Raw genomic sequence first — 25,505 nt, forward strand, 5'->3', positions numbered from 1 at the left:
ATCACGATTAATTTTTTTAATTGCTTGACAGCCCTAAAATAAAGTGAGACACTATTTAATGTGGGTGAAGGTGTCAATCTGGATCAGATTCAGGTGGAAAAAAAGTTGGAAAGGAAGGCAAAGATTAAGACACTTGCATGGACAATGTTCAGGTTCTGTAAGTATCTGTGTGAGCTTGTCTAAGGGTCTCCATATCCTCTTTCAAACCTTTCCTTTCCCTCTTTTGAATTTTCTAATAAGTGCATTAAGAATAATAATAACGACTAATTAATAATATCAGTCAATGAAGAAACAAAGTGCATTTTGCAGGCAGTGTTATAAAACCCTTGAGAGGGCTTGAATCTATGTCCATAGATATTGCCTGAAATATAACCACTAGGACCATCCTAGCATCCATAAAAATTAAGAAATAAAGAAGTGTCTTCTGTGGATTTTCTCAATGGATCCAGTTGTCTAGCAAAGGACTTTCTGTACATGTTCTTCATTAGTGGGGAAAAAATAGAAAACCAGTGTTTAATGGCTCTCAAAGTCACACTTCCATCTGGGTGATGGTATTTGATGCCACTAGTAGACTAGGTGTGTGATATTCCACTGGAAGAAATAACAGCTAGCTCAGAACCTTTACTGGACGTCTTTCTCTCCATAGCTATGGAAATAAGGTAAAATAGGTTTTGAAAGGCCAGGTTCTGAACTACAAATCTCCTGGTAAAAGATACCTATTGTACTTGTAAGAACAAACCATCTGCATTAGCCATCAGAAGGAAAGGTGGATAATGTCATGGCTGGGATCTGATCACAGCAATACATTCCTTCCAGTGTGCACTGTTGATGGAGTTAGGCCTTTATATAAATAAATTATTGCTATATAGTCCTGCCTAGTCAACCCGTCTACGAGAGGGAGAGCTGGGCTGTATTCCAACTCACGTACCATCAAAAGGATTGTTGGCTAATTTCCAGTTGCCAAATCTTTGCATATAATACAGCTTGGCTAGAGCAGAATTTCTGTCGGTACTCAACAAGCAAGAAAAAACACAGATTGACTTTCTGATGCTGCCATGACTGCGGATGACTGGCAGTTACAAATACCAAGCTACATCCTCATCTCATGCAAATCACACAGGTCCACTAAAGTGAGTAGAGCTTCACGCATTTATGCCAGCTGAAGATCTGGGCTATCATTTTATTCCGTGATCTGGAATAAGGGACTATGAACACGGGGAAAACACTAAGCCACTTTTGGAAAGTCACTTTTCAGAGTAGAAACATCCTTTAAGCAGGTGAGACCATAAAGGAGACAATTGAACCATGGGAGCTATGACAGTAACCTCCAATAGCCAGACAGGCCATATATTCTGACAAGAAGAAGAAGTGATGTGCAATCTAAGGTCTATAGAAAGGAAAAGGAATCATAGAATCATAGAATCATAGAATATAAGGGTTGGAAGGGACCCCAGAAGGTCATCTAGTCCAACCCCCTGCTCGAAGCAGGACCAATTCCCAGTTAAATCATCCCAGCCAGGGCTTTGTCAAGCCTGACCTTAAAAACCTCTAAGGAAGGAGATTCTACCACCTCCCTAGGTAACGCATTCCAGTGTTTCACCACCCTCTTAGTGAAAAAGTTTTTCCTAATATCCAACCTAAACCTCCCCCACTGCAGCTTGAGACCATTACTCCTCGTTCTGTCATCTGATACCATTGAGAACAGTCTAGAGCCATCCTCTTTGGAACCCCCTTTCAGGTAGTTGAAAGCAGCTATCAAATCCCCCCTCATTCTTCTCTTCTGCAGGCTAAACAATCCCAGCTCCCTCAGCCTCTCCTCATAACTCATGTGTTCCAGTCCCCTAATCATTTTTGTTGCCCTTCGCTGGACTCTCTCCAATTTATCCACATCCTTCTTGAAGTGTGGGGCCCAAAACTGGACACAGTACTCCAGATGAGGCCTCACCAATGTCGAATAGAGGGGAACGATCACGTCCCTCGATCTGCTCGCTATGCCCCTACTTATACATCCCAAAATGCCATTGGCCTTCTTGGCAACAAGGGCACACTGCTGACTCATATCCAGCTTCTCGTCCACTGTCACCCCTAGGTCCTTTTCCGCAGAACTGCTGCCTAGCCATTCGGTCCCTAGTCTGTAGCTGTGCATTGGGTTCTTCCGTCCTAAGTGCAGGACCTTGCACTTATCCTTATTGAACCTCATCAGATTTCTTTTGGCCCAATCCTCCAATTTGTCTAGGTCCTTCTGTATCCTATCCCTCCCCTCCAGCGTATCTACCACTCCTCCCAGTTTAGTATCATCCGCAAATTTGCTGAGAGTGCAATCCACACCATCCTCCAGATCATTTATGAAGATATTGAACAAATCCGGCCCCAGGACCGACCCTTGGGGCACTCCACTTGATACCGGCTGCCAACTAGACATGGAGCCATTGATAACTACCCGTTGAGCCTGACAATCTAGCCAGCTTTCTACCCACCTTGTAGTGCATTCATCCAGCCCATACTTCCTTAACTTGCTGACAAGAATACTGTGGGAGACCGTGTCAAAAGCTTTGCTAAAGTCAAGAAACAATACATCCACTGCTTTCCCTTCATCCACAGAACCAGTAATCTCATCATAGAAGGCGATTAGATTAGTCAGGTATGACCTTCCCTTGGTGAATCCATGCTGGCTGTTCCTGATCACTTTCCTCTCATGCAAGTGCTTCAGGATTGATTCTTTGAGGACCTGCTCCATGATTTTTCCAGGGACTGAAGTGAGGCTGACTGGCCTGTAGTTCCCAGGATCCTCCTTCTTACCTTTTTTAAAGATTGGCACTACATTAGCCTTTTTCCAGTCATCCGGGACTTCCCCGGTTCGCCACGAGTTTTCAAAGATAATGGCCAATGGCTCTGCAATCACAGCCGCCAGTTCCTTCAGCACTCTCGGATGCAACTCGTCCGGCCCCATGGACTTGTGCACGTCCAGCTTTTCTAAATAGTCCCTAACCACCTCTATCTCCACAGAGGGCTGTCCATCTCTTCCCCATTTTGTGATGTCCAGCGTAGCAGTCTGGGAGCTGACCTTGTTAGTGAAAACAGAGGCAAAAAAAGCATTGAGTACATTAGCTTTTTCCACATCCTCTGTCACTAGTTTGCCTCCCTCATTCAGTAAGGGGCCCACACATTCCTTGGCTTTCTTCTTGTTGCCAACATACCTGAAGAAACCCTTCTTGTTACTCTTGACATCTCTGGCTAGCTGCAGCTCCAGGTGCGATTTGGCCCTCCTGATAACATTCCTACATGCCCGAGCAATATTTTTATACTCTTCCCTGGTCATATGTCCAACCTTCCACTTCTTGTAAGCTTCTTTTTTATGTTTAAGATCCACTAAGATTTCACCATTAAGCCAAGCTGGTCGCCTGCCATATTTACTATTCTTTCGACTCATTGGTATGGTTTGTCCCTGTAACCTCAACAGGGATTCCTTGAAATACAGCCAGCTCTCCTGGACTCCTTTCCCCTTCAAGTTAGTCCCCCAGGGGATCCTCGCCATCCGTTCCCTGAGGGAGTCGAAGTCTGCTTTCCTGAAGTCCAGGGTCCGTATCGTGCTGCTTACCTTTCTTCCCTGTGTCAGGATCCTGAACTCAACCAACTCATGGTTGCAAAGCTGGTTGCAACTCATGGAATGCAAAGCTATTTGTTTACTTCCTTTTCTGTGACTAATTTGGTACCAAAAAAAGCCACCTGGCAAGCTAGCTGAATATTGGACATAAACATTAATGACCATGCTTTTGCACTTACATCGTGATTTTCAGCTAAGAATCTTAAAGTGTCTACATTAATTAAGCCTCACAACTCTTCTGTGAGGTACATAAGAAAGATAATATTTCCTGACCTCACCAGGGTGTCATGACGGTGAGGCATTCAGATACTACGGTAATGTGTAGGTAGATAGGTTGATTCACATCTCTTTCAGTCCTTCCTCTGAAACATTAAGGATGTCCATAGTTGGAGATGGGACCTTGGATGGGGTGGGCCAGGCTCTGAGGAGGAACTGAGCATTCTCTCTCTCACTTGTTTGGCTGGCTGGTTCTTGCTCTCATGCTCAGGGTCTAACTGATGGTCCAATGTGGGGTCAGGAAGGAATGTTCACCCATGTCAGATTGGCAGTGACCTTGGGGCTTGTTCCCCTTCCTCTGTAGCATGTGGGTGCAGGTCACTTGCCAGGATTATCTGTGTATGTCTCACTTACTCATTTCCCTGCCATTACAGGGGTCTTGAGCACTGGTGCACATTGGTCCCTCCTGTTCTCTTCCTGTGGCATATACTAGTGTAGTCTTCTGTGGGACTCATGTGTATTGGTCTCGTTTCCATTGTTGGGTGTAGTGTGTGGACACTGAGTGTTGTGGGTGGCCTGTGATATACAGATGATCAGACTAGATGATCCAGTGGCCCCTTCAGGCCTTGAACTCTGTGACTCTGACACCCTTTTATAGTCATTGGAGAAAGATACATAGAGAAAGAGGACAGGACAGTGTAATTCGGCTGGAATGGTGAAGTACTTTTCAGTATCTAACAGAGATGCTCTCTAGTTTGGCAAGCTAATGCTTTAGCAGAAGACCCTATTTGCTTTATTATACATCTGAGAGCCATGCATTTCCATAATACTAACCAGAAGTCTGGACAGGAGAGTATGGCCTAGTAGTGCAGGCAACTAATCATGAACACCCACAGTCACGGCTTATTAAAATTCCCCTGGACCTGCAGGAATCTTCTTTATAGGAGCTCAGTGTTAAATCAGTAGAATTCATCCAGAAAGAAGGGAAGAACTTTAAAGGGCAAGGGATGAATGTCTGCTTCCATTTAAAATCAGTGGCAGTTTTACTGTTGACTTCAGTGGAGCCAAGATTTCACCACAGGACTGTGATCTCAATGGAAATTCAGGTCTGAATCCTGGCTGGGTCAACTCAGCCTTTTATCCTTACTAATAAGATTGACCAATTGCACTCCAAGCAGTTTACTCTATATGATTCTTTAGAATGAAGCAGTGTAAACCTGCTGGCCTGTCTGCTCTGGGAGTATATTAAAGATCCTGTAGCATTTTTAATTAAGTATTTTCTCCAGCACTGTCCTTAGCCGAACTTTCCCTTTCATCCACTGTTTAAGTTGTTTTGTGTTGCCTAATACTCCGCCCCCAGAAGTGGCTGCATATTTCCTTCATTTATATCTACTGAGATGAAAGGTGCTTCTCAAATAGAATGAATACACAATAAATGTGTGTGTCTATATATATTATTTTATTACTATATAACCAGAGTAGATTTAAGGGTATGATTCTCCTCCTTGGTAGGAACAATAATATATTATATATCGGAAGATAGTTTAATAGGGGAAAAATTCTGTTTGATGACAAGAACAATAGATTTTGTAGAAAACTATATGAAAGGAAAGAGGCATTGCATGCTTTGGGACACCTGTGGTTAATTATTATAGCTGAATACATTAAAATCAGTTTCCAAGCTCATATATCTTCATAGACTGTTTGGCGATATTAAGCGACAAAGGCTTAATAATCAAAAGTACTGAGTTAGCAAATGTTTTCTAATTTTAATAACTTCTTGCTGTAATTACCAAGACTTGGAGTGAAATGATTTAATTAGAAAGTAATCAAGAAGTGTCTACTGTTAATTGAAGGAATTATAAAAGATCTACATTTTTAATATATTTTTGGATAATAAAATTAAATTTTACCATAATTATTTTTTAAACCATGCTGATGAGAAAATTTTGATACTGAAATGAGATATTCTGTGCAATAATTCTTTAGGCGGCACTTGTCAATGAGCAGGTACAGCCCAAATATGACTACTTTGCACGTATCTATTGTCTTTCAACTAACATCTCAGAATGCTTTATGAACTTCCACTCATTTTCCCAACAGTACTGTGAGGATTGCAATCATTATTATACCCATTTTGTCGATGAACAAACTGAGGTTAACTATATAGTGGTACATCATAGACAGATGAGGATAAGGGCCGGTCTAAAATTTTTCATCAAAACTATTTGTCGTTAGAAAATTGGGGTTTTGATAAAACAATTTTTTTTTATAAAAGTGTCTGCTTTCCACAGAAATTTCCAACTTTTTGTCAAAAAAAATAAACAAACAAAAAATCCTGAAAAGTTTTTGTTTTTCAGATGAAAACAAACTAATATTAACTTGGAAATGACTCTGTGGTACCTAATGGGAGTTATAGTTCAGGTTCTTCATGACCCTATTCTTTTCTATAGGCTGAGTTTCCCTGCTGGACTACATCTCCCGTGATGCACTCTGGTCAGGGATCCTCATGATGTGCCATGGGGCCCAGCAAGAGGGGAAGCCAGGGTGCATGATGGGACATGTAGTCCAACTGGAAAAAATTCTTATTATTTTTTCCTGTTTTTTGACCAGCTCTATTAAACATTCTAAGATCCCCATCATGCAGTTTACAACACAGGGTTGGACTGCTACTTTCACTCACTAAACTTCATCTGGCTGTGCACAAGCAGTTACAGTATTAAGGCATTAGTATGTAAGTTTTTTGCAACAAAAAACTGGTGCCTTTATTTTTATTTCTACAGTGAGTGACACCTTGGTGTCCCAGCACTTGGGCATCCTGCAACATAAATCAAACAATAAAGCTGACTGAAATACTCTGAATTTTTTTTCATAAAAAAGAGTGATTTTTTTTTTGTGGGGGAAAGAAATCGTAACAAATGGACCGGTTTTTCAAGCAGGTGATTGAAAAAATTCAAATTTAGAAATTTTTCAATGGAAAGAGGATATATTTTTTCTTCAGAAAAATGTTCCAATTCTTGGACCATCTATATATAATAAGAACAATATGATTCCTTTGGATAGTGCCTTTAATCTCGAAGGGTTCCTAAGACTGTGAGCCAGTGATGACATACGGCCCTCAGGATACCAGCCGCCTCAGGGGCAGCGGGTGACAGCTGTACAGCTGAAGAAAGTCCAACTGATCTGATCGGCAGGACCAGCTCTAGGCACCCGCAAAGCAAGCACCTGTTTGGGGCAGCACAATTCCAGGGGCGGCATTCCGGCCACCCTTTTTTTTTTTTCTTTCCTTGGGCAGTTGCACTCTCGGAGCTTGGGGGCTGCAAATTTTTTGCTTCAGGAGGCAAAAAACCTAGAGCTGGTCCTGCTGATTGGCTAGTGTATGAGACATTGAATGTATGATGGTCAAAGTGTTCGGTTTCTGTAGCCAGGTGAAAACCTGCACCTGCTGGTCCATACCTAATTTGTGCATGGTTTTAGTACGGTTGTACATATCAATCAGGCGTTTGTGCGTGCCACTTAGGGATAGTGATGGGGTATAGAAACCACAGTCACTAAGGGGTTAAGTTAGGACAGAGTAGGTATGTCCCCAGCTGTGGCTAATTGGTTGTTCAGCAACAGTTGGGCTAAGAGCCTACATCCCAGGCGGAAAGGGGTGGCTGTCCCAGAGGCCCAGGGCTACCCGGTGTCAGGCCCAAATTGGTAGGAAACTGCAGAAGGAGCAGGACCAGAAATTCCCTGAGGACTGGATGGAGACTGCTGGAGAAAACACTGCCAGCCTAAGTGTGTTCCCCTTCTCCTATTCTCTACCAGTGAAAGAAAAACAGGATCTCCTCGGGCCTTGTTACCACGGTCAGGATGCATACGGCATAGGGATTTGAGGACAGCAGAAGCTGAGCTTAAAGGCTAACAGGCCAAGCTCCTAAAGGGCCAGTTTATTTTCCATGGAGCCCAAGGACAGGTGAGAGAGCTTTCCTCCCTCATAGGTACTAGCTGGCCATTGATGTGTGTGAGTACCTGATTTGCATGTACATTTTGTTTATTGCAGTCTGATTTGCTAATGTGCACACAATTTCCTCCTGAGGTGCCCAGCCTTTTGAAAATCAAGTCCTCTTTCCCTCGAAATGCCCTGTTCACTGAAAATGCCTCACGCACACAGGAACATTTTTTTCAACGTGTACCAGCAATGGTGACCTTGGCACAGGGCATGTCTTCAAGATTAATGATTGGCTGGTGTTAATGTCCCTCAGCTGTCCATTGGGCCATCATCTCTTCCCACTTCTTAATGAAGCCCTAGGAACTACCTTGAGCCCTGATCATTGATGCTTAAACAAACACTTCCAGTAAACTTAGAAGGTTTCTTTTCATTTATCTCTCATCTAAATCCATTCTTTAGAGTCACGCTGTCCAGAGAAGAGACACAAGCCACTGTCTTGTTCATAGAAAAAATGTGTATTGCTCTGTGGACCTATTATGTCTGAAGAAGACAAAGGCTGATAAAATGTTACCTCTCAGAGTTTGCTTGAGACTTATCTGGTTAACTTTCTTTAGAGGAAGAAGAGGCTTGATTTGCAAAGAGTCATTAAATTCTTTAGGGGCTACTAGGTCTTCTAAGAAAACAGAGTATGGGGAGCATTTAAATAATAGATTCCAACCAGACATGACTTTACAGGTTACACACAGTGCCCTTATATTCTTAAATCCAGGGGTCTGTGCAGGAAAAAAATTCCCATTGTGAACAGTTTGTGGGCTTTTAACAGTACCATTAGTCAATATATCAGAATGCGGCATATCATATTGACTAGAGCTGATGTTTATAGTGGAAAGTTATTGACTTATGTGATTAAAAAGTGGCTATAATTCAGCTTGAGGCATTATTGCCCACTGGAGGATACTATTTCCTCTACAGGGATAATAATGTGCCCTGTAAACTAAAAACTCCAGTCTCTCTCTATATTTCACCATGCACTTTAATAAAGATCTTTTTGCCTTCAGTGTGCGATAGCTTCACCATGCTGTTGGAATCTTAACTTTGTATTTTTCCAGGGACTCTGTGACAGGAACTGAAGAAACCTAATGGCTCATTAAAGCCTTGTAATCTTTAATAAGAGATATTATACAGTATAACAGGTGATCTTGCGCCTAGGGAACGAGAGTGGGCATTCAGAGATGTGGGTTCAATCCCCACTTCTGCCGCTGGCCAGTTTGCGCAAGTCACTTTTTATTTCTTTTCCTCTCCCACTTTCTCTGTCTTGTCTATTTAGCTTGTAAGCGCTTTGGGGCAGAGCCTGTCTCTTTCTATGTGTTTGTACAGTGAATAGTCTGAACAGGCCCTGATCTCAGTTGTGGCTATAGGTGCTACTATAAAACAAAGAACAAATAATAGTAAATAAAAAATACTGTATATATTGATGCACTGTCCCAGGACTCCAAGGCTGGATCCTATAGTTTTAGTGAAAGGCTGAGGTGATAACTATGAGAGTCATACAGTACAGCTGACAATGGGGCTTGATCACATAAAAACTCAAAATTAGCTTGTTGCTACCAGAAATAAGTCAGGAGTAGAATAACACTCTCAGTTTCTAATCACGGTAATGGCACAGTGGACAATACTCATTATCCCCATGTCTTTCCCTGGTTTGAAAAAAAAAATCAAAGAAGAAAGAGATCAAGAATAAAATAAACCAGCACATCCTGAAATTAGTGACACAAATCAATGCGTGTTTCCTTGTGTCAGCTCACATTACATTATATTCTATTTGTTGAAACCCAAGGTATTCTAACACGACATGACATACAGGTTGTACTGCATACATTACACATTAGGAGACCTGATTTCTTAATGGAATGCAGCTACTGTAGGCCATTCTTTCAGACCAGTAGAGACCTAACCATAACCTACTTTTAAACAAGCCACTGTAAAACACTCCCTTATCTATCTGATTTCCAGGACAAGGAGCAGTTTTTGTCCTGATTTGACAGCATTATCCTAGCAATGGCACTATGGAACAATATGAAGCTGGGACAGGGTAGTCTGCCCCTTACGGATAGTGGTGCCTAGGGGTCAGCCCATCCAACCACATGACATGGCCCTTTAAGAAGTTGATAGATAGATAGATAGATAGATAGATAGATAGATAGATAGATAGATAGATCAGTGGTTCTCACTGGGGTGGTGGGAAGGGGCCAACAGAGGGAGTCGCTGGCTAAGCCCTGATAGGTGGTTAACTTACACTACACAGCTCCAAGGAGGAGAGCTGGGGGCTCCTGTTGAAGGAGAGACTGAAAGGTAACCTAGAAGGGACTGGGAACAAGGCCCAGAGAGTGAGCTTTAGGGAATCCCTGGAGGTCAGAAGAATCTTTTGTTTCTTTGGGGATTTTGTTTGGTCTGGCGACCCGGGAAGGGGGCTGAACTCATGGTGATCCAACTGGAAGGCTGAGTCACATGAACCCTGTGGAGACAGAAAATCTGGGAGGAGGAAACTGAGGCAGGGAATGCCTGTAGTGCCACAGTCAGCCAGCAGGGGGTGCTATACTATAAGGCAGTCATGCCATGTGACAGAAATCCTTTCAGTTACAGTTGAATACCCCAATGCTGGGTTCTCCTGCATCTTCTCATTGGGGAAAATCTGCTGAGTGCCTAGTCTATGGAACTGGGCAGATCTTTGGGATGGAGCCATAGCTGTATTCTCCCCCAAACTGGAATTGGAGCATGCTACTCAGTCACTACTACAGCTCGGAAGCTGTAATCCCCTATCTGCTGCTTGGATCTCTGCAATGTGGGGGGCAATAGTTGGTGGGTCTTCATAGTAGTGATTCATCAAGCAGGATGTCTCCTCTCGCTGGGCTGCCTGTCTCCTCCTCCTCTCCCCAGCCAAACCCCTCTGTGGGACAGCACAGAATTTGTCTCTGTGCCATGCCTGAAGCATGGCCCTCCCAACCAAGCTGCAGACTGGTAGCCATTGGATTGCTTGTGTGGCTTGCTGCCTGGAGGGGAAAAGTTGTAGCTGGCTGACATTGGCCAGTTCTATGGCTGACATGGGCCAGTGTTGCATCATGGTGGGGAGAGCTGCAGACATTAAACATCTGAGCTGTGCAGTAGCATACTAGGGCTAACAGATAAGCATACAGGATTAGACTGTTCTTAGCCCTGTCATGAATGCACAGGTGCAGTGGTGGTACATGGAACCTTTGTCTTTGAGTGCTCCAAGCAAGGGCAAGAGTCTTTGCACAAAGGGGAACAAATAGCCCCATGGCGCTGCGTAACCTCTTTGCCCAGTCCACAAAATTGGCTGGCCATAGGGAGGGGAGCAGGCTGTGACATCTTATTAGATGCCTCAGAGAGGAGCTTGCAGGCTGGCACCATGATCCTTGCTTCTCTATACAGTGGTACATCTGCCCACCGCCTTGAAGGCAGGGCTTATCAGCTCAGTCTGGTGGGGGTATGCAGTGTTTTAGGGACTACAGTCACTCAACTGGGCCATTGCTCATGGGAGTGAGCCTTCCAACCTGCCTTGACAGATACTGGCTAGCAGGTCTCACGCCAGGGCTCTAAACATAATTGTGTAGACAGTGCTTTGAAGGTGTGGCTTGGGCTGGAGCTCAGGCTCTGAAATCCATCCCTGACCCTAGGCTTCAGATCCTGAGCCACAACTTCAAAGCACTGTCTACACAGCATGAGCCCCACTAGGTCACGTCTGTCAACCCAGGCTGGGCGACTTGCCTCCACAATGCTGTGTAGCCATCCCCTTAGAGGCCCCAACCAAAGCAGAGCCCCCATTGTACTACTATGTGCTGTTCATACATATCAGAAAGGACAGGCCTTGCAATGAAGCACTAAGAATTTATGGGCAAGGCAAACAAAGGGTTGGAGAAAGGGAATCTGACTTCCCATTTTATGAAGAACTGCCGTGATTTACTGAAGGTCACACAGGAATTCTGTGGCAGAGTTTGGAAATTGAACCTAGATCGTCCAAGGTCATAAGGCCACACATCCTTCCTCCCTTTAATGTCTCAGAGTAGCAAATCTCAACCACAGAAGATGCCCAAGCAGCTCCTGATTGCTTCAAAGCATCTCACGCAGCTCAGTACTGTATGTTGAAAAACAGTGTATACATTGGAGCTTGTTAACATTCTCCAGGTGGCCCCTCGTTGCTTCTGAAGTCGCTGCAGTGGCAAAGCCTCCATAATGACAGCTTCCTGGTGTTCCTACTGTCGTGTGTCTGCACCCGACAGTCTCCATTGCTCTTTCTGAGGAAGTAACTGGCATTCAGCTCTGTAGTCTGGGTACTACAAAGGCACTCTCTTGCTCTCGCAAAAATAAATCATTTCTCTGTGTGCTCCCCCCCGCCCATTCCACTCAAACACAGAACATAATAGAATTGCCACTGCCAAAACCCTCACTCCAGTGGAGTGAAAACCATTCATTTGTTGGCTGAATTTTAAGATGTCTGACTCCGAATGCAAGAGAATTCTCCATGGATGTAATGGGACATTTAGCAATTCATTCATTTCTTCACATGGTACTTATTTAGATGCTCAGCGGTTGGCAACTTTGATGTGGAGCAGTGGAAATTAGAAAGACATTACGTATCATAAAAACATAAATGAAAGAAAACACAGGCCCTAGTGTATATCAGACTAAATTGACTAGTGTCATAGTCAGGATATTTTGTTTTATAAATTATAATCGTTATCGGAGGTGTTCCCTTGAGTAAACCGCTACCTGTCTGTTTCATATACAACATTTACTCTTCACTCTGCAAAAGAGTTGCTAGGTAGGATTTACACACAGAGAAATATGTCAGCTATCTAATGGTATGCGTGTGACTAGAATAAATGTAATGTGTTTGTACAGTGCCTGGCACAATGGGCTTTAATCTTGAGGGGGGAATCGGAGTGTGTATCAGGGTGGCTTGCCCTTAGGTCGAGAGCTTAGGGCTTAGCCAACCTTGATTGCAAGATGAGCCCCACCTGAGGTAATTCAAATATAAAAGACAGCAGGAAGCAGTGCAGTGGTTGAGAGAAGCTCAGGAATCAGGAGACGCAAACAAGAGAAGGAAGGCAGGCCAGCCGGCCGGCCAGCCAGCCGGCCAGCCAGCCAGCCAGCCACAGGGTTGAGCTCCAGCGTGAAAGAGCTGGGAACGTCTCTGCTTCAGGTGGAACAACTGATGAAGAAAGAGCTCTAGATGAGGCTGAGGAACTGGAGCTAAGTATGACCAGTTGAATTATGATTTTGGACTTTATGTTGAGGACCCGTTGAGGATTGTTTGGCTTGTTTTGTGGTTAAGGACTCTAGATTTCACCCAGGTTTGAGATTAAACCAGCCCCAGAAAGGGGCTCTGTGAGCCACAACAGAGACTGTCTGGAATGTTTAAACTGTCTAGAAGAGGAGGCTCTGTAAAGCAACTCCTGGCCCTGATGGGTGCTCAGTAAGTGGCCACACTGCTACAGGGTGCTAGTGTAAGACTGGCAGACCCTGGTCGTTGGCGGGCAGGATCAAACTGGGGACTTCTGGAGCGTAGTGCCTGAGCCTCTACCCCATGAGCTAAAAGCCAACTGGCTGTTAGCTAAGGCTGTAGAGCAGACTCAATCTCTCTCTCTTTAAGTGGTCTTGGTGCCACTAGATGGGACAGAACACCACACAGAAGGTGTGTGGGTTACACTAGAGCAAGACAAATTAAAAAAATAATGATCTTATGCATGTAATGACACTGAAAGTGCCAGCTGGATCACCTTCAGGGACTGAACTCAATACTGCTGGATCTAAAGACTGAGCCTTGATTGCTTGAGCTTAAAGGAGTAGGTCCATTCACTCAGACCTTATTTGACTCATATGTTTCTGCCACTTGGGGCAGGAGGAGGGCATTACTAAAATAGAAATAATAATAGCCATATTCTGAAATGTGACCTAGATTAAAAAAAATGGCATTGTGGCCTTTGTCATCTCTCAGTGATTTCCCAATCAACTGTTACCAGATGACAATCAGACAGATGTTTCCCACCCAACAAACTACATCTCTGTTCTGAGTGTTAAGCTGGGTTCTCTATATCTCCCCATCATGACTAGAAATAAAAGTTCTGCAGATTAGGCCGATGGTTTCCTGTGCAATCCTGCTGTTCAGATAATCGCTTCTGTCAGGACTGTGCAAACTCTGCATCTTGAATGAGTTTACACAGGCATACGTGCTGCAACTTGGTAAGCAAGAAGGGAGAAAGCCTAGTTCCTTCTTCAGTTGTCATGTTGGGCTCTGCGGGTCCAGCAGGACTAAGAGATGGGAGACCTGGGCTCTACTACTAGCCTGCTTAGTGACCTTGGGCAAGTCACTTCACCTTCCTGCACCTCTATATTGCCATCTGTAAAATGGGAATAACGATACTGACCTGGTCTGCTCTGTAAAGTGCACTGAAATCTCCAAGAAAAGCGCGGTGTAAGAGCGAGATATTGGTTATCACTAAAATCAGCACATCTGATGGGAGCAGAGCTGTTGAGTAAGATGGTACTGTTTTTCAGAGAAGAAGTCTAACCCAAAGATCACCCATTGCTGATACTATAACCCACTATACTCACACTAAGTTAAGACTGCTGCAGCAGACTGGCAAATCTGGAAGGTTCTTCCTCAGGGAAGAGAGAACATAACAGAAGAGTGTGGTCACATTTTGGATGTTCCACAATGATCTGATTTAGGGGATGGACTTAGAACCACTTCATCGCTTGGGCAGAGACCCTTCAGATGTGCTGGTAAGACAAACCCATGAGTGGCTAAGATCACAGAGAGTAAAACCCCTCCAAAGAGAAAATGTGAGTGCTACATTTTTGATTTTGCAAGATGATAGCAATTCTGCCACAAGGAGGGTGGGGCTGGGGAAACTGATCTACCCAGGATGAGTATGGGAGGAGGCTAATTGGTCTTTCACCTTATTTTTGCTGTCATTCCTTCAGAGATTAGGTTAAACCTCAGATATGTTTCATCAGGGAATCAAGGAGATTATACTTTGTCTCTCTATCATCCAGCCATTTTCTGCAATGTTGACTAGATTTGTATAAGCCTCACAACTCATTATGTGATTCCTTTTAGTCAAAATAGGTGTATAACTCATGGAACCAAAAGCAGCTGCTTGTGTAATAGAATTAATTAGAAGATGGGGCACAAATTACTAGCACCACAGCTGAATCTTTATCAAGTTCCTTGCTTCCCCACCTTTCCATCCCCATGGACCCTCAATTTCTGTGAGTTTTTCACACCTTCCAATTTAAGGGACAGCATGGTTCATGAGGTTGTTCTCAGTCAGTGAAAGGATTTTGAATATCCGGGTGGAGGTCAGATATTGCCTGTGTACCATGCTTTACTGTAAACCATGCTTTCCTGGCCTTTCTAGATCTCAACAAATGTAACAGCACTCCCCTCAATAAAAGTACATAGGAATGGAAATAAGACCTAGCTTGCTTCCGCAAAATCCAAATTGGGGGAAGACCAATGCTTTTGTTGTCTCTGTCCCAGCAAGAGTAGCCTTGTGGGCTTATCTGGCTAGGTCTTTATGCGGTTGCCTATCACTGTATTATTTGAGCACTTAACTATACACCCCATCCATCAAGCAATGGCGTGGTATAGATAGTGGGAAGAGCAATGGAGTGGCCTGAACTTCCTTTGCCTCCTTCCAGTCTTCAAGCCAATCCATTTTATAAGCATTCTGCCCTGACCCACAGCCCATAGAAATCAAGGCAGTGGGGGGCTTTCCACTCCCCTCAGTGGCCTTTGGATCAGTCATGAGGTGGGATCCACAAGAGGGACTTAGGTGTTGTGATGTTCAGCATCACGGCCTCTAACTTTCAGGCACCTAGGAAAATCACAGGAGCAACCCTCTGAATCACACAGCTGAGTTAGACTGCCTAGACCATGAATGGAGAGAGATAGGAACCTTGGCATATGATCCACCCAAGCTAGAATAACCCTAAAGCAGCCAATTTGAGATGCTGACCGGGGGGGCGAGGGAGGGAGGTTGCCCTAAGCCCCACCCCCTCTCTCGGTGTTCAGCATCTAAGTCTGGGCTACAAGAAGACAACTCTCTGCTAGCAATTCATGAACCAGAGGAAGGTAGGCATTTGGCCACCTAAGTCATATGAGGGGCCCAGTCTGGTAGGTGTGCTCAGAGGCTGCCTAACTCCAGACAGAAGGGGGTGGGGGGACGACTTCTATTATAACCTTTAGCCTGGGGCTCAGGTGGGAGATTGGATCCTGATGCCTACAGGGGGGCCAGCAGTGCATGTATTCAGAGGCAGAAACCTAGTCACCTGGGGAACTTCTATTGAAAAAACTTAATTGCCAAGTGAGTGTAGGTGCCTACACGGGTAAATGACAGCTGAGTGGGAGTTTTGGGGATAACAGTGGAACCTAAAAACAGACTTAGACCCCTATGCACCTTTGTGAAGCCCACCCCAGGTGACCTTGGACAAGTCAATGAATTTCTCTGTGCCTCAGTTTCCCCACTGGTCAGAAAGGCCCCTTCCCCTCCCTTATTGAGTACTTTGAAATCTTCAGCAGAAGCCAGTTGCAGTTTACAAACACATTGCATTCTTATTTATTTATAAATTCTATTCTAATTCTTATTTATTTATAAAGGGGCATAGTCTGGCATTATACTTTTCTCTAGTGATCACACTCCATGCAGGAATCAGTTAGAGCAACTAGGAACATCTCGATTGCAGCTCCAAAGACACCATATCCTTGGTGGAGTGGTTGAGCCTTGTCTGCATGATTCCCACAGGCTGTCCTATAAAATTAGGCACTAACTTGTCCCCAGCGTCACCTTGAGATCAATGACTGTGGCTCGTATAGTTTTCCAGGCTCCTGCTTGCTAACATGAAGTTTCCATGTTAGAATCATAGAATCATAGAATATAAGGGTTGGAAGGGACCCCGGAAGGTCATCTAGTCCAACCCCCTGCTCAAAGCAGGACCAATTCCCAGTTAAATCATCCCAGCCAGGGCTTTGTCAAGCCTGACCTTAAAAACCTCTAAGGAAGGAGATTCTACCACCTCCCTAGGTAACGCATTCCAGTGTTTCACCACCCTCTTAGTGAAAAAGTTTTTCCTAATATCCAATCTAAACCTCCCCCACTGTAACTTTAGACCATTACTCCTCGTTCTGTCATCTGAAACCATTGAGAACAGTCTAGAGCCATCCTCTTTGGAACCCCCTTTCAGGTAGTTGAAAACAGCTATCAAATCCCCCCTCATTCTTCTCTTCTGCAGGCTAAACAATCCCAGCTCCCTCAGCCTCTCCTCATAACTCATATGTTCCAGACCCCTAATCATTTTTGTTGCCCTTCGCTGGACTCTCTCCAATTTATCCACATCCTTCTTGAAGTGTGGGGCCCAAAACTGGACACAGTACTCCAGATGAGGCCTCACCAATGTCGAATAGAGGGGAACGATCACGTCCCTCGATCTGCTCGCTATGCCCCTACTTATACTTATATGTTGTTCAATGTTTAAGTGCCTGACTTGCATCGTTAGCATACTGCTGGGTGCAGGACAGTTCAGCCACCTGGGCTTTTGGGATGATCATAGAATCATAGAATATCAGGGTTGGAAGGGACCTCAGGAGGTCATCTAGTCCAACCCCCTGCTCAAAGCAGGACCAATTCCCAGTTAAATCATCCCAGCCAGGGCTTTGTCAAGCCTGACCTTAAAAACCTCTAAGGAGGGAGATTCTACCACCTCCCTAGGTAACCCATTCCAGTGTTTCACCATCCTCCTAGTGAAAAAGTTTTTTCCTAATATCCAACCTAAACCTCCCCCACTGCAACTTGAGACCATTACTCCTTGTCCTGTCCTCTTCTACCACTGAGAATAGTCTAGAACCATCCTCTCTGGAACCACCTCTCAGGTAGTTGAAAGCAGCTATCAAATTCCCCCTCATTCTTCTCTTCTGCAGACTAAACAATCCCAGTTCCCTCAGCCTCTCCTCATAAGTCATGTGTTCCAGACCCCTAATCATTTTTGTTGCCCTTCGCTGGACTCTCTCCAATTTATCCACATCCTTCGTGTAGTGTGGGGCCCAAAACTGGACACAGTACTCCAGATGATGAAGTGGTGAAACACTGGAATGCGTTACCTAGGGAGGTGGTAGAATCTCCTTCCTTAGAGGTTTTTAAGGTCAGGCTTGACAAAGCCCTGGCTGGGATGATTTAACTGGGAATTGGTCCTGCTTCGAGCAGGGGGTTGGACTAGATGACCTTCTGGGGTCCCTTCCAACCCTTATATTCTATGATTCTATGATTCTATGAGGCCTCACCAATGTCGAATAGAGGAGAATGATCACGTCCTCGATCTGCTGGCAATGCCCCTACTTATACATCCCAAAATGCCATTGGCCTTCTTGGCAAGAAGGGCACACTGTTGACTCATATCCAGCTTCTCGTCCACTGTAACCCCTAGGTCCTTTTCTGCAGAGCTGCTGCCTAGCCATTCGGTCCCTAGTCTGTAGCGGTGCATTGGATTCTTCCGTCCTAAGTGCAGGACTCTGCATTTGTCTTTGTTGAACCTCCTCAGATTTCTTTTGGCCCAATTCTCTAATTTGTCTAGGTCCCTCTGTATCCTATCCCTGCCCTCCAGCGTATCTACCTCTCCTCCCAGTTTAGTGTCATCTGCAAACTTACTGAGGGTTTAATCCACACCATCCTCCAGATCATTTATGAAGATATTGAACAAAACCGGCCCCAGGGACTGACCCTTGGGGCACTCCACTTGATACCGGCTGCCAACTAGACATGGAGCCATTGATCACTACCCATTGAGCCCGACAATCTAGCCAGCTTTCTATCCAACTTATAGTCCATTCATCCAGCCCATACTTTAACTTGCTGGCAAGAATACTGTGGGAGACTGTGTCAAAACCTTTGCTAAAGTCAAGAAACAACATGTCCACTGCTTTCCCCTCATCCACAGAGCCAGTTATCTTGTCATAGAAGGCAATTAGATTAGGCAGGCATGACTTGCCCTTGGTGAATCCATGCTGACTGTTCCTGATCACTTTTCTCTCCTCTAAGTGCTTCAGAATTGATTCCTTGAGGACCTGCTCCATGATTTTTCCAGGGACTGAGGTGAGGCTGACTGGCCTGTAGTTCCCCGGATCCTCCTTCTTCCCTTTTTTAAAGATGGGCACTACATGAGCCTTTTTCCAGTCGTTTGGGATTTCCACCGATCGCCATGAGTTTTCAAAGATAATGGCCAATGGCTCTGCAATCACATCCGCCAACTCCTTTAGCACTCTCGGATGAAGCGCATCCGGCCCCATGGACTTGTGCTCGTCCAGCTTTTCTAAATAGTCCAGAACCACTTCTTTCTCCACAGAGGGCTGGTCACCTCCTCCCCATGCTGTGCTGCCCAGTGCAGTAGTCTGGGAGCTGACCTTGTTCGTGAAGACAGAGGCAAAAAAAGCATTGAGTACATTAGCTTTTTCCACATCCTCTGTCACTAGGTGGCCTCCCTCATTCAGTAAGGGGCCCACACTTTCTTTGACTTTCTTCTTGTTGCTAACATACCTGAAGAAACCCTTCTTGTTACTCTTAACATCTCTTGCTAGCTGCACCTTCAGGTGTGATTTGGCCTTCCTGATTTCACTCCTGCATCCCCAAGCAATATTTTTATACTCTTCCCTGGTCATTTGGCCAATCTTCCACTTCTTGTAAGCTTCTTTTTTGCATTTAAGATCAGCAAGGATTTCACTGTTAAGCCAAGCTGGTCGCCTGCCATATTTACTATTCTTTCTACACATTGGGATGGTTTGTCCCTATAACCTCAATAAGGATTCTTTAAAATACAGCCAGCTCTCCTGGACTCCTTTCCCCCTCATGTTATTCTCCAGGGGATCCAGCCCGTCAGTTCCCTGAGGGAGTCAAACTCTGCTTTTCTGAAGTCCATGGTCTGTATTCTGCTGCTCTCCTTTCTTCCCTGTGTCAGGATCCTGAACTCGACCATCTCATGGTCACTGCCTCCCAGGTTCCCATCCACGTTTGCTTCCCCTACCAATTCTTCCCGGTTTGTGAGCAGCAGCTGAAGAAGAGCTCTGCCCCTAGTTTGTTCCTCCAGCACTTGCACCAGGAAATTGTCCCCTACACTTTCCAAAAACTTCCTGGATTGTCTGTGCACCACTGTATTGCTCTCCCAGCAGGGGAGGGGTCTCCTTCCCCCAGTGAACCTAGTTTAAAGCCCTCCTCGCTAGGTTAGCCAGCCTGCTTGCGAAGATGCTCTTCCCTCTCTTCATTAGGTGGAGCCCATCTCTCCCTAGCACTCCTCCTTCTTGGAACACCATCCCATGGTCAAAGAATCCAAAGCCTTCGCTCTGACACCACCTGCGTAGCCATTCGTTGACTTCTATGATTCCACGGTCTCTATCCGGGCCTTTTCCTTCCACGGGGAGGATGGACGAGAACACCACTTGCACCTCAAACGCCTTTGTCCTTCCCAGAGCCATGTAGTCTGCAGTGATCCACTCAAGCTCATTGTTGGCAGTATCATTGGTGCCCACATGGAGAAGCAGGAAGGGGTAGCAATCCGAGGGCTTGATGAGTCTCGGCAGTCTCTCCGTCACATCATGAATCCTAGCTCCTGGCAAGCAGCAGACTTCTCAGTTTTCCCGGTTGGGGCAGCAGATAGATGACTCAGTCCCCCTGAGGAGAGAGTCCCCGACCACCACCACCCGCCTCCTTCTCTTGGGAGCGGTGGTCGTGGAACCCCCAACCCTAGGACCGTGCATCTCATGCCTTCCAATCGGCGGAGTCTCCTTCTGCTCCCTTCCCTCAGATTTCAGAGTAACAGCCGTGTTAGTCTGTATTCGCAAAAAGAAAAGGAGTACTTGTGGCACCTTAGAGACTAACCAATTTATTTGAGCATAAGGTTTCGTGAGCTACAGCTCACTTCATCGGATGCATTCCACAGTATGCATCCGATGAAGTGAGCTGTAGCTCACGAAAGCTTATGCTCAAATAAATTGGTTAGTCTCTATGGTGCCACAAGTACTCCTTTTCTTTTTGCTTCCCTCAGATGTATCATCTGGTCCACTCTCCGCATTAGTACCTGTGGAGAGAACATGAAAATGATTGCTTACCTATATCTGCGCTGCTGGTACATGGAAGCTCCCCTTTCTTCTTCTGGAGGTCACATGCTGCCAAATTTCTTCACCGTTCTCCTGTCCCCGCTGCACAGCCTGCTCTGAATCTTCAGAATTTTGTCCCCGTAGAAGCATATCCTGATGTCTGTCCAGGAAATCTTCAGTTTCTCTTATGCAACGCAGGGTCGATACCTGTTGCTCCAGACCTTGAACCTTCTCTTCCAATATGGAGACCAGCTTGCACTTTGTACAGACAAAGTCGCTTCTGTCCTGTGGAAGAAAGACAAACGTGGCACATCCAGTGCAGGTCACAACAGCTGAACACTTCCCATCCATATTACCTTCCTTCTATGATCTTCCTCAGGAATTGTAGTAGCTACTCAGAGAAGCCGGCAAGATGTAAGCCTCAGTGGGCTCTCCCCAGGCAAACTTCCAGGCAAACTCCCTCTGTTAGCCTCTCTGCTGTTCGCTGCTCAGCTGGTTCGCAGCTGACTGGCTTTTTATAACAGTCAGGCTCACTCAAGGCTCACCTGGAACAAAGCACTCCCAATTCACACTTTTCAAACAACCAATCAAGCACACGGTCAAACGGTCAAAGTGTCCCCACAACAGACACTCATACTCACCAACACAGCCTCCTTAATGCCGCCCTTAGCGTACTTCCTCTCAGGCAGATCCCAGGCAAACTCCCTCTGTTAGCCTCTCTGCTGTTCGCTGCTCAGCTGATGCCCCATCACTCATTCCTTCACCTCCCTCCGTGGCTCAGATCTCACTATCAGCTTCAAAGAGCACACGGCATGATGTGCTTTTTCGCATTTGCATAGTCTGGTCCAGGCAGCGGTGGTCAAGCTGAACAGTTAAACCCTGTGCCAGTTATGTCCTGGCACAGGGATCTCACCACCTGCCAGACATCGTAGAAGCGATATTCTCCCAATTGAAGGGAGTTTGTGGCGGAATATGATGGGGGAGTGTAGGGGGGATAATTGTTAAAATAGCTTCACTCATCTTCCAGAGCCAGTGCTTTCCATTGTCAGTCACTGAGTATCAGGTCAGCCAGTGGAGGAGAGTATTTTTCCCTCCCCCCCCCAAGCTACAGGACATTGAGTTCTATAATGTACTCAGTGCTTATGAAATAGTTAATTGCCTTCTGAAACTACTTGGCGGTTGGAGTAGGAGGAATGGCTTTATGAGGAGAACCAGAGTCCAAAACCTTGTGGAGATTGCAGTGTTGGGACCCCCCCTTGCTAAAAAACAAATAGCTGCCCCCGGTTTTTTGGCAGGAGGGGCGGTCTGTGTTTTTGGCGGCATCCAACACATTTTGTGAAAGTAGCTCTCTCAGTGGGCGGTGTACTGGGCAATAACAATTTGTTTGTGAACAAGCCGTTCACCTCTCGAGCAGGATACAAATTCTGTCTCGGGTCACGACTGAAAACTCATTTGCTGCATCCCCCATTAATGCACCTTGCTCCAAAGAGGATGGAGGTGGGTTGACAGGGCTGTGTGAGGATCCAGAAGTGCCGTAGGATAGCAAGATGCAGGCTAGCACTAAGGTGCTGTGGGAGAAGCCCCAGTGCTGGAATGGCATGTTGTGATGCAGGTTGTAATTAAAGTCTGTGATTATTCGCCCACATAATTTTAAACAGGGGCAGTATATTTGACAGGCTGCCATGAAAAAGAGTTTTTATATATATATATATATTTCCAGGATTTCTCACCCCGTCTTGTAGTAGCAGAGAACTGTCTTCAATTTAGCAAAGAAGCTATTCAGAGATCAGAGGATTAAATATTTTATCGTATACCCAGCAACCCAAATATCTTTAAAGGAGCCCCTGTGTTAAAAACCCTGAAGAAGCTCTGAAATGTACAAACCCTCAAGAGTGGAAAACAATTAAATGTAAAATGAGTCTTAAGGCACCTTTTTATGTTAAATTAATGCTGGCATCTAATTAATATGGTCATACTATTTGTTAAATTCAAGGTATTTAAATATATACTTTTTCTTAGTGGTTATATGGTATATTCTTAGCTTCAGTGAATATATGATAGGACCTAATCATGACAATATTGGCATTTGTGCTTAACTTTAAGCAAATGAGTAGTTCCAGGAGTCTTCTAAATATCCCATTATTTTGTTTCATAACTTAATTAGGGGCTAGTAATGTGCTTAAAGTTAAACATGCATAAATATTTTCAGGATCCAGAGTTTACAATTTCGGTAATAATTTTATTAAAACCTAACATTTAATAGAACTCATAAAAAAAAACCAAAAGAAACAGCTGTTTGAAAAAACAAAACTTCACATGGATTTCAAACACTTTGGAAATTTCATTTTGCTTTTTTACACGATCAACAAAGATGTTATTTTAACAATTTGAAAATGGATGTGATTTTAGCAATTTTTATCTTAAAAATCAGAATTGTTTGTATTTGTTTCTGATTTTTCCAAACCCCCACCATGTGACTTAGCTGACTAATAAAATCTGTCAATAGGAAACAAAAAACAACCAAACAAAGGACCAAAGGCAGCAATGAAACCCTCCAAAACAATAAATGAAAATTACCAGTGACATTTCTGTTTCAAAATGGAAAATCAATTTCTTTGTGTGAAAAGTTTCAAAACACGCCATTACAAAAATAAATAAATAAAAATACTTGAACTAGCAGCAGTCCCGACTGAGCACTGTCTATGCTTCCCACATTATCTACATGCTATGTATTCAATGAGGATCAGGGCCTGCAAGAAGATTTGTCTGGACAACCCCCCCTGCAAAATCCCATTCACCTCAATGGGCTTCTGCCCAGGGATCTGCCTGCAGGATAGGGTGACCAGATAGCAAGTATGAACAATCGGGACAGCGGGTGGGAGGTATTAGGTGCCTATATAAGAAAAAGCCCTGAATATCGGGACTGTCCCTATAAAATCAGGACATCTGGTCACCCTAATGCAGGATCTGGTTGTAAGGGAGTCTGCATGCAATACCAGGCCTTTAATAGAGCTGCAACTAATTTATCCAAGCAGTGACTTTTGCCTACCATTTATATTCATTACATCTAACCCACCACAAGAGAGGAAGGATGATCCAGTGGTTAGGGCACTAGGCTAGGACTCAGGAGACCTGCATTCAAGTCCCTGCCCTGCGACAGACCTCCTGTGTGACTTGAGCAGGTACTTGAACCAAGATGTCCTAAGTCTCTCTGTGCCTTAGCTTCCCCATGTATAACCTGGGGATAATATCACTTCCCTACTGTCTGAGGATGTTGTGAGGATAAATGCATTATTTGTAGCATCTGGAAGCCCCAGTCATGGACCAGGACCCAATTGTGCCAGGTGCTGTTCAAAAAATGGTCCTTTCCCCAAAGACCTTACAATCTAAATACAAGACAAGAGACAACAGATGGAGGCAGTACAAGGAAACAATGAGGTAGTCTTGGTCAGCAGGATAGGCAGGGGTCTCGACACACCAGCAGCCTAACTGTTGTCAGATTTTCTGTAGGTGTCAGGCAAAAGGAGTTTGAAGGAGGGATTTGAAGGATAATGAAGTAGCTTTGCAGATGTTTACAGGAAGCTTCTCTCAAGCCTGAGAAGCAGGGTGGGGGAAATCATAAATAGGTTTGTTGGACAATGTAGCATCCTGGGCTGATCCGAGGCTGGCAACACCATCGCAATAACAGATGATTGATAATTAATAGTGGTGGGCATAGGCCATGAGAGGCCTTGAAGGTGAACACAAGCATTTTCTGTTTGATGTGCTAGAGACTGGGGACCCAGTGAGGTGCAAAGAGAGGTGTGATATGGTTGATATGATGGGCTAGGAAGGCTATCTTTGCAGCAGCATTCTGAATGGATATGAGTGGGGCAAGACTGCATTTGTTAAAGCTGGAGAGAAAGATATTGCAATAATCAAGATGTGAGATGTTAAGAGCCTGAAGTAGATTGTGTGGCACTCAGGCCTTGTCTTCATTACTGCAGTAATTTGACCTAAATTATGCTACTCCAGCTACATGAATAACATAGCTGGAATCGAGGTAGCTTAGGTCGATTTACTGCAGTGTCTACACCGCACTGTGTCACTGGAAGACGCTCTCCAGTCTACTTACCTTACTCCTCTCATGCCGCTGGAGTACGGGAGTCGACCAGAGAGCTCTCTGCCATCGATTTAGCAGGTCTTCACTATACCCGCTAAATCAACCCCCGCTGCATTGATTGTAAGTGTAGACATGGCCTCAGATGGCAGCCATATAAGTACCAAAGGTTGACAGACCAGATGAACATTCCTATCCTTTCCCTGTGGCTCTCATAGTCACAAAAAAGTGATCCTTATACCTGGCAAAGGCCCCAATCCTGAAAACACCTAATCATGCATTTAGTCATGAGCATAGGTTCATTAATTTTAGTGCAACAAAGTACATGCTTAAATGTTTGTAGGATCTGCGAAATAGGGGTAACATTTGGTTTCTGTTCAGTTAAGGACACATCTTATCTTACTGATTTATTATGGAGACAAAGTACATGAGGTAATATCTTTCATTGGATCAATTTCTGTTGGTGAAAGACAAGCATACACAGAGCTCT

Source organism: Caretta caretta, chromosome 5 (genome assembly GCF_965140235.1).
Source record: "Caretta caretta isolate rCarCar2 chromosome 5, rCarCar1.hap1, whole genome shotgun sequence".
In the NCBI taxonomy this organism is placed as follows: Eukaryota; Metazoa; Chordata; order Testudines; family Cheloniidae; genus Caretta; species Caretta caretta.